The sequence below is a fragment of the Schistocerca americana genome, chromosome 4, assembly GCF_021461395.2.
Source record: "Schistocerca americana isolate TAMUIC-IGC-003095 chromosome 4, iqSchAmer2.1, whole genome shotgun sequence".
Lineage (NCBI taxonomy): Eukaryota > Metazoa > Arthropoda > Insecta > Orthoptera > Acrididae > Schistocerca > Schistocerca americana.
The window spans coordinates 97,187,624-97,200,925 of NC_060122.1; positions in this window are offsets into that span (position 1 = coordinate 97,187,624).

Consider the following 13,302-nt stretch of genomic DNA (forward strand, 5'->3'; position numbering starts at 1 on the left):
AAATAAGGTACTTCCAAAACTATATTTATATACCAAATATCATGCTGTTTCGTATGATAGAGGAGTCATTTATCAGTAATTGACATGACTACCATAGAATAGGCAAATGTTTCCATGTTGAAAGTGACCCCGACACATGGGGTGAAACTGAATAGTGAAAATTTTTTAAAAATAAACTAGGCATGGGGGGGATAAAAATGTATGATCTGCTTTATCATATTCAGCAACACCTCTTGCAATTTCCCCCCCCCCCCCCCCTCACAGGATGGATGTGTTAAAATAACTGCTTCCCCCCCCCCCCCCTTCTTTTTTGTTTTGCAACAGTGAGTGTTTTCATGTGTTGATTATTTGTCAATTTTGAATCTATGTCACTCATTTTTTGCACAGTATGTGTCTTGACAATACTTACCTGCCACCAAAGTTATAACCTTTCAAAGTAGCTTTTGTATTTCTAAATCAAATTAAATTCTTTTGCTATTCCAATTGGTCACCCACTACTAAATACAAAGAAAATGGCACAAAAAGCACAATATTTGACTGCTTCTTCACACACACACACACACACACACACACACACACACACACACACACACAGTGCCTTTATCACTAACATAATTAGCCAAGAACACATCTTCACTCGTCTAACTTAGGAGTAGGGTAATGACATTTAACGAACAATGTGACATCAGCCAGCCATCAACTCTTCATTTCTAGTAACTACAAGTCACAGGATGCAAATGACTGCTATCCATTTTTTCCCACCCTGAACAAGCTGTGCTATTTTGTGAAGACAGTGCTTTTGTTTCTCACAATCTATTCTACATGCTGAAAAAAAAAAATAGTTTTTTATATTTATGGTCAAAGTTACATTAACACAGTTATCTACACAACAATGCAAAGACTGGTGGAAATCAACTTGGGGAAATATCACTTTGGATTTTGGAGAAGTGTAGGAATCCATCTCATGGGATAGAAAACTCTCATGCATGGATAACCAATAACAAAATTCGAAATAGTAAAACACCTTTAGAAGTGCTCATATGAGCTACCCCTTCTGGACTGTACACAATTCAATGGACTAATTCCTTTGATTCCATGTATCGTGGTAAGAACCGTATCAACTAGATGCAGCTGCAGGGATCTAAAACACGTTCGTTATGCATTCAAAACTGATTCATGCTCGGTAGTCTGTCCCTACAGATAGATTTAAATGCTGCAATCTAGAGCAGTCAGATTATCTGTTATGTCAACACGGAAACAAGTCAATTTATATGATGAAATGACTGAAGTATGGGATTAAAAAATGCATTTTATTGTTTTCCCCTGAGCACTGTATTTGCCTTTCCCATAATTAACATGCAATTTGTCTTTATTCTAAACTTTTGTATTCAGAACTTAAGTTTATTCAGCTCTTAAAGATTTCCTTCATATTTTTAACTCCACATCTATACTGAGCTGCTCCCCAAACATACGCAGCAATTCCAACCATCCAGTGCTATGGTGAATATGTTATTTTTGAGGGTGCATCGTAAGTTTGATTGGAATACTGAGAGCATACTCAAGTGAAAAAATAAATAAATAAATAGGTTTGGACTGGGGACAGCAGTATACAAAGTACTCTGTCATACACTGCATGGTGGAGTACATGTGTGGGTCAGAATAGTCTTTTTCCTCTAAGAGGACAGTGGCATTGAGCACACTGATGAATACTATGATAAAAATAAGCAAAATACTCAGAAACGAATGATGCTCTGAAACAGAAGTCATATTATAGAGCACTTACAGAAGCCTGGGTGAAAATACTGGCATCTCTAAATTGAGAGACATAATAAATGCTTCCACAGAGTACTTGCACAGATGAAGCAAGGTGTCTACTTACACTGGCATTTACTATGACAATATATACCATTTTGGGTGTCCGTAGATTATTGTAAGTTTTATGTATGTTTACACTGCTGCAGTAATTAATTCCCGAACAACTTTCAACATCAAACTGCCTTCATGCCAGAACCCCATCTTAAAGTTTCAAGATGCAGTTATTTAACTGATTTTAACATTAATTTGACTACAGGAACTACTAAAAAAAAAAAACAGTGTTGGAGTACACAACTAAAATGCACAATTTACATCTGACACTGATTTATTAATAATTATTTTTCATGCAACACATGTAAAATATAAATACCATATATTACCTGCAATACCCAGATGGCAGGTATGCTGTCAACTGAAGGTAGGCTACACCTCTGTTGATGACAGAGCTGTTTCCACTTTCCCCACAAGTTCTAGCCTGTGGAGTCTTGGAAAGACCGGTTGATCAAAAAGCCTGAAGCATGCCTTGTCTACCCGTCTCTCAAGAGACACTTTACAAGAAATGCACCACGAAGTTTTCTAGTGTTTAGATACATGTGCTCACTTCCCATCCCTACCTGTCCATATTATTTATATTAGACAATACACTGAAAATTGCAAATGTAAAATTTAAAGCATTTGTAGAATTAGATAAGGCTTTTGTCAGTTTTGGCTAGAATGAAAAAATAAATAAATTAAAATAAAATAAACCAAGAGGCATTTTGTACAAGTCAGACTATGTTCATCATATATTCACATTTTTACTTCCCTCTTTAAAACGAACCAACATACAATATTACAACAAGGGGACAGAGTACTGATGAAGGATGCACAAGTGGTGGAAATAAGAAAACAGTGAGCTGGAAAGCATGGAGTCTACAGATTATGTTGCCGGGCACAAAAGAGATTACTGTCAATTTATGATCATAACTGAATGACTTAATTCTTCTTACTGTAAAGCCAGGATAAATGCTAACACTGAAGTTAAAATAGATTGCCAGTCAATTGTCCTTATTTTTGAGCAAATGTGACCTGGAAAGGATTTTGTTCGTCCATTACTTTTTATATTTGTATTCTACCGGTCATAACTTAATAACCAATTTTCTATACACAGTGCGATTCAAAAGTAACTAAGTAGTGTCTGAAATTGCTTGATTTCGGAATTACGCAGTAGAGTTATCAACATGAAGGGACCCAAATCCCAGCAACTATGTACTGTACTTTTACCCCATAAAAAAATGCTATCCATATAGACGAACACGCTCAATGTCTTACTATTCTTAATGTTGCAAGCTGCATTCCATCCAATTCTACACATTCATTTTAAATTCACTGCTTTAGTTGCTCTACATTCTCAACTGTGACACCATACACAAGCTCCTTGGGATGGCGTTGAAGGCGGTAGTCCAGGGGGGTTAGAATCCTGAGATGACGGGCCAAGCAACTGGTCCTGCATAACCTATCCACTTATTGAGATAATCAACCCAGAGATATTTTCTTACCTACCAACTGAAATATGCAGGGGCACCATAGTGCATGAACTGGAAGTTCGTTCATGTAGAGTGTGGGACAGCATTCAGCAGATCCCCTGTTCATGTTCGAAGAAATGTCAATATACACCACCACTCACGTGCTGTGGAATAACATGCAGTCAGAGGACTGATAATCCGCTGTACCACAGATGTTTACTGCAAAATTATGCCTATATGCTCTTACTGTAGTTACTCAAGGATTCTGATATGCCAGCATGCGGATGTCGTGAACAATCACACCTCCATGGGTAAGGAGACTAATCTGTAAACAGTACCAGATCACTAAACTCTGGTCAGCAACATGGAGCTCAAATAACAAACAGAAATTCTTATGCCTAAGGTAGTCTACAGGTGGCAGCTCCTGAACTTTCTGGAAGTTAAGTGAGTGGAATTTCCGTCACAGAAAAAGGTGCCATACAGTTTGTCGAGGAACCTCTAAAGGGCACTTATATGGTGGGTACTTATGGTCTGATCATCTACCATTTCCAGGATGTTCTCAACACCCACTCCATCCAGTGTATGTCAACTGAATTGTGGTGCACCATGCCCTTAAATGCCTGTTCAAAGCTGTGGAAGTCCGATGGATTGACACTTTTCTGTTCAGAAACATCTCAAATATACCATCATCTTGCTGCTCATGCACTGCCTTCTGCTACACCGTAAACGAGGTGCATATCCACATATTCACCATTTGACTACACCATCATTGTGTATGTTGTGACTGCATCTATGAACTACCAACAGAATCAAGGTATGCAATATCTCTGGTGCCAATACATTACAACAGTGCCACAGAGAAGAACTGACCACATCAGAGTCAAGTAAGTAAAGGTATTTCGTGCCAGTATCAACTGAGCAGGGAAGAAGGGAGTACAAAGCAATATCCATCAAAATGCAGGAAAACACGAAACCAAAAGTCAGTTTTGGCCCATGATGTAATGCCTATCACAACTGCCATCATAACTCAGAAAAAAAGCAAACGATGTTATATTTTGATGCATACATTACACCCACACAGTGTGTGCAGTTACTTAGTCATCCTGCACAGTAAAGCATTGATTACACGAATGGGTGTTCAAAACTGGTTTATTTGGATAATCAAATTTTATATTAAATCAAACAATGGAAAATCCAGGATGGAATGTAACAATACCAGAGAAGAAAAATGCTACTCACCATATAGCGGAGATGCCGAGTCGCAATAGGCACAACGAAAAGTTTCACACAATTAAAGCTTTTGGCCATTAAGGCCTTTGTCAGCAGTACACACACACACACACACACACACACACACACAAAGGCAACTTGCAAACACGTCTGCAGGCTCAGAGCTGAGAGGTTGATGCATAAGTTTTAAGTGTTTTTGTTTTGCTTGTTGATATTCAAGTTGCTATTTGTTTATAAATCAATTGGCTTTTTTATTATTTGTAGTTCACTGTTGTTATTTGGCTGTATGTATCATTTTGTCATTTGGAGATCGCGAGTTGTGCTGTGGATGTTAGAATATGGCGTGACAAGTGGAGAAATCTTAACATTTCCAACATATTCTTCTGTTCAAGTTCAATAGAGGGGTGACAGCAGTGAAGGCAACAAGAAACATCTGAACCGTGTATGGAGATAATGCCATTGGACAGATCATGGTAAGAAAATGATATTCTCATTTTAAGGATTGTTTTAACATCATGGACTCTCCATGTTGAGGAAGATCTTCAGGGTTTGATGATTCTTTAAACATACTAATCCACAATTGTTCACATCAGTGTACTTGAGAATTGGCAAATGTGATAGTAAGTTATCACAAAAATCAACAGGTGGGCATTTAATACATCTCTGTTTGCTGCTCACCAATTGGCTGGTGAACAACTTCGATCATTTCTGCCCAGTATCATTACTGGTGATGAGAAACTGTGTCTTAATACTAACAAAGGAAAAGGAAGGAACTGTTGAGCCCAAACAAAGCAGCAACTCCCTGTGCAAAAGACCTTCACATATCCACAAAGACAACATTATGCTCCTGGTGGAACAGTGACGGCATGGTGTACGCTGAATTGCTTCCCCAAAGTGTAACCATCACTGCTGAACTTTGTCAACAACTGAGATGTCTTCCAGATGCAATCCAGGGACGATGACCAAGGAGACTGGGTAAGCAATGCTACTTCACGATAACACCTGCTAACATTCTGCTAGACTGACAAAAACCAACATATGGGAGTTAGGTTGGAAAATAATCACACACTCACCTTAATCACCTGATCTTGCGCCCTCAAACTTTCACCTTTTCTGCTCTCTAAAAACCAACCTTCAAGGAACTTCCTTTGTGAATGAAAATGTACTCTGAACATTGCTCAAAGAGTTCTTTGCCTCAAAACCACATGATTAAGTTACCCCAGTATTGGCAGACTGTTGTAAATAATATATATTATTGACGACTGAAGTCAATGTTATATATGTATGTTGTGCTACATACTTATGTACCAACCCAATACTTCTCATTTACCAATAAGAACTACATGAACACAAGATAATTAATACATATGTATTTTGCATATACCATACACGCATATAGAATTAATACTCTAACAATTCCTTAATACTGGTTAATCTAAGAAAGCCTATCTACTTACAAGCAGCAAAGTCCTGCACCTTTTTCAGGACGTATCATATCAGACTTTCATCTTTAGTTTCAAACCATCACAAAGCATTATCCAAACATGTAAATGCTTCAAAAGCAGCCAGTATATTTTCAGCCTCATTTTCTGGACACTAATTCACAAGATGCTGATGGCATCAGCTTTGGCGATGACATTTACAATTTTAGTGTCCTGGATCTGCAACATCAACATTCATCCATTCTTGAACATCGTGCCCATCATTTTCATGGCATTCGAGTTGTTCTGGAATATTGAGCATTTCAAACATATTCTACTCATCACTTTCAAGTGCACAGAGAACTTTCAGCAATATCCCAAATTTTATTCCAGGCATTTTTCAAATTGTTCCTGTACAGTACTCCATGCTGCTCCGATCATATAGGGTGCACCTTTCAGATTAATATTTTTATGATTTCTTAATAGACTTCCTCTTCTCTTTCAAATAAACTTTTCTGTAATACTGTGAGTTACATTACTTGGAAGTAATATCAACAATTGGTGGCTATTAGTAGCACTAACACAAACGAACGCAATAATATACACCTAGCTTATTTCAGGACCAGGTACTGCTGATTCCCAAAGTGCAGCAAGAATTTTTTTTTTGGCAAAGCCTTCAAATTGAGCCCAGCTTCATCAGCATTGTAAAAATTTTTGAGAGCACAATATTCCTCACTCAATGTGCCCTTAGCTTCAGTTTGAAAACTTAGCTGCTGCAGAAATGGCAAGCAGATCTCTTCCTTGTTTGAAACTAACAAAGCTAAGTTTTTAACCAAGTCATGCTCAATTTAAAATTCAGCAGTCCTTCACTTGTTCATTAAACTAAGTTGCCTTTTCACACAGAATGGGCCAGAGACAGTTTCTCCTTGTGGTCTTTGTGTAAACCCCCTGTAAATAGCATTTAGAAACTCATGTTCATGCTGAGCTTTAGTTTTATAAATTGCCAATCCATCATAATCAAGCGTATGAGGAGAGGTCCCCAGTGGTGGGATAAACTTTTTGAAACCAAATTTACTGCAAAGCAGATCAAGTTCCCAGTATCACACTCTGCAGCCATTCACCCTGGTGGGCCCTCGTTTGTCAGTAACGGGTGAAAAAAATTTCTGAATTTTGCTTGACAGTCAGTAACATTACTAAAGTCCCATTACATATTCTGGTTGTGTTGTGATGTGGCTCTGGTGAAGTAATTATTTTCATACTTTTAAATCTTTTATAGAAATGCCTTTGATAATTACTTTTACTTAATTAACTGGTTTAAATTTAATATTTTTATACCTGTTCCTTTGTCACATCACTAACCACCATATGAATTTTTCATTCAATTCATCTCTCTCTCTCTCTCTCTCTCTCTCTCTCTCTCTCTCTCTCTCTCTCTCCCTCTCCTCCCCCCCCCCCCCCAATCAGAATTATTGTGAACATGAATTATATTTATCTAATTATTTGAAAATTCCGATCTCTCAGTTAAAAAACGAAGATGAAATAACATTTATTTTGACTTTGCAATGGCGTGAAAAATGTATTTTTCATTACCACAAGTTCAAAATTTTTTATTGATTGTCATACAAACATTTAAAACATAACCTAATTACCTTGTGCACTACGGACAAAATAATAGATTAAGATTTCAATGAAAGAAGGGATTACAAGTAAAACGAAATTTAAGCAAAATGAGAAATGATATAATGAACAAAATAATGTGGAAGAAACAATAGGGTGATAGAATAAAAGAAATTAAATCAAAATTCACACACAAGATTACAAAAGCATGAACAAAGATGGCAGGGAGAAAAATGAGAGCAAATGAAGTTGATATTATGATTAGAATTATGTGAAAGAGGAATGGAAATAAAAAAATACATTTAAATCAATTAACTGAATAAAAATGATAAAGTAATTTTGATAAAGATTGAAAAATAATGAAAATTTACTGCACCTGACCAGGCTCAAATCAACAACCTCCCGCATGGGAAGCTCCAATACTATCCACTATACCACACAACCAGATTATGTAATACAACACTAACTGAGTGTCATACAAAATTCTGAAATTTTTTCATCAATTACCTGCAAACGAGGACTCACCAGGGTAGATGGTTGCAGTGAATTATATCTGGGCTCAATCTACCAAACAGTACAGATGGTTTCAAAAAGTCGATCCCACAACTGGGGACCTCTTCTTGTTAGATGTAAAATTTGTGTTGCTTGTCTTTCTTATATTCGTGACTGCCACATTACTGACTTTGTACTAATTAGCTAACTTGGCTGCAAATTCACCTTCCTCAAACCTTTTAATAAAACTGTCATAGAAAGGACAAGTAGTTTACGTTTAGGCGTTTTGTATAGCAAGTTTACTTTACATGCGGAAGATGACAAGTGATCGAAGGAGAGCAAAACAGTACCCAGTTCTGTTAAACAGTCGTTTTGTCGACTACTGTAACTAAAGACTCTTATCAAGCAAAATTTATTTTTCTTCCCTTGTTATGGATTAATTTGCTGTACTTCTGCCCTTGGGTTTATATGATCTAGCCGTTTTGAAAATTCACAATATGTACAAATATCTGTACTAAAATATTATTTCTACTTATCTCTGCTTGGTGCAGATGCAGTTCATCTATCTAACTTAGAAATTTCCAAGTGGTATGAACAACAACAACAACAACAACAACAATACCACCAATACCAACTTGCATGTCCCTAACCTATTCCAATAATCCAACCAGGCAGTGAAAGACAGTTTAACCCTTTTAGTGCCAAATACGATCTGATCGTGATGCCCTTCTCATCCATTTTTTCCGCGCTTGAAGGCAAAGTTGTTAGTATTTCCTAGCCAAGACACAGAAGGAAGGTCAAAGGCACAGCATATCGATCTTCTTTTCGATTGTTAGTGCGATATTTCGAGTAAAATAAACTTCTCTGGTATTGTTTATCTACCGAGTATTTCGCGGAAGCATGGCATCGTCAAATAAGAAGTTGCGGTTCTATACGAGTGATTTAGACAATAATAAGGTAAGTAGTGGAAGTGAAGATAAATTTGCAGGACTTGCAGAAAGTGAATCGGATTATGAGATGTCCGGTGGAGAAGAGGACTCGTTTTCTTCTTCAAGTGACGATTGTGCGTCAGCAAATGACGACGACCAAACACAATTGAATTGCAGTGCAAATACTTTTGTTGAAATTATGGATGAGGCATCAGATAATCCGCCCCCTCCAAGCTTTGTGTATGCAGAAGTACTTGGCCCTAAACATATACCAGCAAATGCCACACCAATTAATCAATTGATTTTTTCAATTTGTTCTTCTCGCGGCAGCTTCTTACGATTATGGTGACTAACAGATACGCTCGCCAGGTGATTCAGTCAACGCATTTATTGCCAAATACGAGAATCAGACAGTGGCAACCAACAACTGCAGCAGAAATGAGGGCTTTTACAGCAGTGATTTTGAATACGTTGACACCGTGGTTTCCGCAAATGTTTTCACGCAACAGGTTTCAATTATTGCTGCGGTTCTTACATTTTGTAGACAATTCGAAACTTCACCCTCTTGGTCAGCTATTATATGATCCAACAGCCAAATTTCAAGTATTGCCAACAACGTTTTCCGTCGCTACTACACTCCACACCAGGAACTGAGTGTAGATGAAAGTCTTGTTGGGACAAAGGCGCACTCACAGCTAATCCAGTACCTTCCCAATAAACATCACAGATGGGGAGTCAAATTTTGGACGCTGTGCGATTCAGTAGTAAATTACTGCCTAGGGTTTTAAGCATGCCGTGGTACAAAAAGTGATGATGACAAAAACGAAATAAAAGAAAATGGCCTGGGATATGTAGTCGTTATGAAACTACTAGCTCTTGGGAGCTACATGCAAAAAGGTTACCATGTGTTTTGCGATAACTTTTTTACATCTATTCCTCTGGCAGAAAAGCTGTATTCAGTCGGCACTTATCTAACGGGAACAATTAGAAGAAACAGAAAATTCCTGCCATGTGATCTGTCGAATTATGTTGTAGGTCCGCTATAGTTTTTCAAGAAATCTTTTATACTTCTGTGGCTTCAGACAGAAGAAATCACAGAGAAATCCAGTCCTCCTTGTGAGTACATCATCATCTGCTAAATCATCAGAAAAGACAAATCGCAACAGACAGTCTGTCAAGAAACCAGATGTAATTTTTAAATATAATAAGTATATGGGTGGCATTGACTCATCTGATATGAGAGGAGGACTGTCAATATGTGGAAGAAGGTAGTTTTCAGCATAATTGCCAGGATGTTGCTGAATGCATATGTTTTGTATAAGGAAAGCCTAAACCCCAGCGACAAACCACTGACACGGCTGAAGTTTAACAGCATAATCATATGCAAACTTTCTCAACAGTGGTTTCAGGCAAGGACTGCAACCACAAGTGCAATAGATATAAATGTACCTGCTCCAACAGTATATGGTGTAGAGACTCTTCCGGGGAGAAAGGAGCGCTACTGTAGTGTTTGTTCTACAAAGGATAAGAAGCGGTGTTCACGAACAGTATGTGTTTGTTGCAAGAAAGGACTGCATCCTTCATGTGTTGGTCAGCATGTGTGCAAGTAGTTGTCATAACTGCAACCTCACATTTGTCAGTGATTTATGACTGAAGAACTGAACACGTTTAGAGAAAACAATTTTTTTTGTAATGTTATGTTCTTTTTGATTTTTTCCTTAGTGAAATAAAAAAAATTGTATTCCTTTATGATGTTTTTGTTAAGGAAACTACATATATACCTGAAATTTTTGAGTATATCATCATTTGATGGGTCTCGGAGTAAACTGAAATCAAAGTTTTAATTTTTTTCGATAAACCCCATCATGAAAATAATTTTTTTCTCTGAAAATATGTTCTTTGACAATGTGTATGGCACATATTACTGTAGCCAGCAGCATTCCCTAAAAATTAAAAAAATTACATTCCTTTATGCATTAGTTTAGATTTTATTGCAAGTATGGCAGAGGTCTGCAATTTACTGTAACATCGCATGGCACTTTTAACACGATCTTTTGAGAAAACGACTGGCGCTAAAAGGGTTAATGCAGAATCAAAATCACTTTTTTCTGAAGACTCCTCACATCATTGAGAGATGAAGGCTTTGTAAGAAAGGAAACTGAAAATGTGTGGTCTGACCAGAACTCAATCCTGTGACCTCTCAGTTTCCAGGCATGCACTCTACTGCTAGACCACAAGGCCTGCCAGTTATCATAATGAAGCCGTATTTTTCGCAACAAGCAGCTGGAAGCACTAGTGAATCAATCTGAGAACGTTTTTTTGAAGAAGAAAAATCACACCAGTGACAACAGCATTCATTCTACATCTGGATCAGAAGACACTTATACTTCACACATGGTAAGGTGCAATCTATTAAGTCTAAGGACAAATGTCATGTGTAACTTAGAATATCTTGTTGACCAGAAGTCAGCTTTTTAGCATTTGCTCTGTATGCTCTTCTGCTTGTGAGGAAAGTGAAAAACCCTCTCTTCACGCTCTTATGAATTATAATATTCAAATTATTGTGGTAGAAATGACATGAGTCTAAAAGTTTATGGTGACAGGTAAGAAGGATTAGATCAAATTGCACTTTAAGCCTATAATGGTTTCATATTACTGGCTGGTTTGTGTAAATTTACAGCAAATGAACAAAGGGTCTATGGGTAGAGCCATCTTTCCTGCCACAATCTCATGAACAATTCTGTTGCAATTCATGTGTGTAGCACTTTGATAATACGTCTGATCAAAGATCAGAAAAGCAGTTGACATGTTGGCACCTGACAAGAGTTCTGTTGGAAAAAGAAAGTGGAAATAGTTTCAGAACTACACAATGAGCAAATAGAATCTAAACTTAAAATTACATAACAACTTAGTAATTTATTAGTATTATGTACTTTAATAGCAATAATTATACCAAAAACAATTTTTTTTAAGAAAAGGAAAGCAGCATGGTTAAATAATGTTTGCTAGCTCTTGCAACAAGGTGGACTAAGTGTTTTAGAAAGCAATTCAGCATTTTACATGTCCAGAGAATGCGTGTAATAATATAATATTTATTTTGAATTAGAGTTCAATGCATTTTCTTTTTATTTAATACTTGATACAATAAGTCAGGAGGGGAGAGTAGTGATTTTTGCTGTTTCACATTAAGAGTGGTGGAACTTTCTCATAGTAAACTTCACTGAAATCTGTGTCAGCTGATGTATTTGAGAGCTCCAGCAAAGATTTTTATGACAAGCCCCATTACAGTCAGTTCATCCAAGACATTAAAAGAACTCCTGCCACCGCTGCCAAACTCTATTCTGCATGGCAGCTGATAGAAGTAACTAGGTTTGTACGAATAAAGGTGAACAATAATCATAACCATTTCCAAACTGTCTCTACAGCGCAAGCACAGTTTCTGTGATTGCTGTAATCTTTGTCAACCCTCTATCAAACCATATTTGGTGTGTTTCATCTTTTGGCCACTTGTAGCACTAGTGGAGACCCCCATTCAGTTTGCATTGCTCAAATGTTTTTGGTTTAAACACAGCGTGAATTATTTGTATTCTCATGCTGAGAAGAACATGATCCAAGGATTTATTCTCGATGTGAAGTGCAATATTTACATACCTATTTTATGTGATGTTACATAAAAAACATTGTTATAGTTTGTGTGTATGTGGTGGGAAGCATGGTACTACAGTTCAAGGGATACAGAACAACGCACATGCAAACACCACACAAAATACATACATAAATATTTGCACTTTACATCAAGAAAAAATTCTCAAAACATACTGTGCTAAATATGAAGAAATACATAACTGATGCAGTATTTCACTATGTAAATAATGAATGACAGCTGCAAGCATTCCGTAAACATCAATAGTGACGTATGAAATTGGGTCAAACGTCTCTTCTTCCCAATTATCAGTTCCCGTTACATCAGTGGTTTTTATTAGATAGTAAAAAAAGTCCCTGACATGAATATTTTGATGCCTATTATGTGCACATACGTGAAGTGCAAAAATAGAAGGGGGTATCCTATACATAACTTTTGCAGTTTTAAAACATTATTTCCCACATTTTACACCATTTGTTTGTAAGTCCCTTGAAAAGCGGATTTCACTGTACATCACTTGCAGTCAAGGCTCCTTTCTGACTTTCCTTTATGCAACCCCCATGAAAAATACATTCTCTAGGTATTTCAACACAGAGTTAACAGAATGTTTTAGTAATATAATTGCAGAATGCCCAAAACATAATATGAAT